We start from the raw sequence: 2,442 nt of genomic DNA, 5'->3' as shown, positions 1-2,442 counted from the left end.
TAGCCTATGTGAACTGAATTATGGAAACCTAAAAGGATTTGCTCAGCTTGTGTGGTAGGGAGGACATAGCGACCGGAGAGAGTATTCCAGTTGTCCTTTCTCTGTGCTCCCAACTGCTGGAGGTGTTGTATTTCTTGGGGTGTGTATTGGGATAAGGGCACAGGGGCCATGAGAAGGACCTGAGCAGGAGAGGAAGAGTAGGGGCCTGGTGATTGAGCAGCCTGTTTTGTTGTTAGATCTGCCAGTTTGTTCCCCTGGGCTATGGGGTCATTGGAGGTTTGGTGTCCTCTGCAGTGTATAGCCCAAACCTCCTTTGGGAGTTGTGCAGCCGCAATAGCTTGTGTTAGGTAGCACTCCCATCTATGAACTGTGTAATGGGATGTGGGGAGATGTGTGGAAAGGGATTGAGAAAGAGGTCTAAAGCCTCCATGCACTTATGTTTTAAGGGCCATGAGTGTTTTGGGATGAGAGTGCCTGGATTTAAGGGGAGGGCAAGGTTTAAAGGAAAACTGCAAATTCTCAATGAAAGTAAGGTGAATAAGTTGTAGGCAGGAAGGGGAGGGAATTGACTTGGCCTTATGGCTGAGAAGGTCTAAAAGTTAGTTTAGAGTTTTCTTGTGTTAAAAGGGTGGCTGCGGCCAAGGCCCATTCTTGAGCTGTGGTGTCTAGTTATTTAGAGAGGTATGTAACCAGGGAGAAAATGTCTCCTGCCTTTTGTCCCAAAACCCTGACTGCCAATCCTTGGGTTTCGGTGACAAACAGGATAAAAGGATGAGATAGGTTTGGGAGAGACAGAGCTGGGGCTGTGAGGAGAGTGACTTTTAATTGCTGGAAGGGAGAATGAATGTGGTTTGTGGGATCTAAGGGAATGGCTGGATCCCCTCTGGCTGCCCCATAAAGTGGCTTTGCTAGCTGCCAAAGTTAGGAATCCGTAGGCGAAGATACCCTGCAAGCCCCAAGAAAGAAAGGATTTCACCCGTTGTGGTAGGAGTAGGGAGTTCAGAAATTAGACTCTTGAACTGAAGGAGAAGAAATTTGGGGCTTGCTGAGGGATACTTGATATCCCCTGAAGGCCAGGAAATTAAGGAGAGTGACAGTGTGGGCCTGTGAATCCTCATAGGTGGGGCTACAAAGGAGGAGGTCATCCACATATTGTATTAAAGTGCTAGAGGTTGGAGGAAGTTCAGACAAGACTTGAGCTAAGGCCTGGCCAGAAAGTGGGGGCTATCCCAAAACCCCTGAGGTAGTACTGTCCAAGTAAATTGTTGGGAATGGTGCATGTCAGTATCAGTCCTGTATTAAATGGTATGAGCCATTAGGCTTTATAACTGGAAGGATGGGTGTGTTAAAAGGTGAGTGGGTAGGCTGTGGGAGATGAGAAGAAAGGAATTTGTGCTCAACAGGTTTTAAGCCTATTAGGTGTTTGTTAGCGATGGGGTACTGTGGGACATTAGGTTACAAAGAGGAGTTCTGCGATTTAACAAGGATAGGGGAATGGTGCGTAGTAATAGAGGGAGAAGAAGCATCCCATACTAGGGATTAACCTTGTCCAAGGGGGAGGGGAAAGCGGAAGCCTCAGGGGCCTGGTCTGGGTGCAGCCTGTAACAGGAGTATTGTAGCTGGAGTTAAAGTGTTTAGGGTAAGGGTAGCTTTGAATTTGCAAAGGATGTCCCATCTCAGTAAGGGGGTTGGGCATTGAGACATTATTAAGAATTTTTGTGTGAATTGGGTGGATGTAGGGTGCAGGAAAGGGTTTGAGTGATCCATGGGTGGTATTCAGATCCTGTGACCCCTACTATTGTAATAGAGGACAGGGTTGTTGGTCCTGCATATTCAGGAAGGGTAGAGTAAATGGCCCCTGTTTTGATGACAAAAGAGATCAGCTTATCTGCTACTAGGCCAGTTACCCTGGGCTCACGTGTGGTGATCTCCATGGGGGCCTCGGGCCCTGCGCATCATCAGTCCTCCTTCTGGGCAAAGCTGAGAAGCTCCAGTAGGGATGGCCATGAAGCCAAAGGCTGTAGGTTGGGAACTGGGCCACTCCCTCTCTGGTGAGTGGCACAATCAATCCCCCAGTGACCTGGCTGTTTGCAGTGAGGACAGGATATGACTGGCCTGTGCTCAGTGACCCAGTTGACCACATTTGAAGCCATTCTTGTGTGGCTTGCCCCTAGAGGCAGACAGCTTTGGAGTATATGAACCACAGATGGCATTAGCCAGGAGCTTGTATTTGGCCTGATCTCTTTTGTAGTTTTTTTTTAATATCAGGGGCTGATTGGGTAATGAAATGAGAGTGTAAGAGGGCCATGCCTGCAGGGAAATTTGGATCTATACATATGTATTCATGTAAAGCCTCAGAGAGGTGGGTTAGGAACTCACTGGGATTTTCAGTAGATCTCTGTGATTTCTCTAAGCTTGTCATAATTGACCTGTGAGTAGCCT

This window comes from Galeopterus variegatus, unplaced genomic scaffold, assembly GCF_000696425.1.
Source record: "Galeopterus variegatus unplaced genomic scaffold, G_variegatus-3.0.2 Scaffold228, whole genome shotgun sequence".
In the NCBI taxonomy this organism is placed as follows: Eukaryota; Metazoa; Chordata; class Mammalia; order Dermoptera; family Cynocephalidae; genus Galeopterus; species Galeopterus variegatus.
This window is presented reverse-complemented; position numbering follows the sequence as displayed.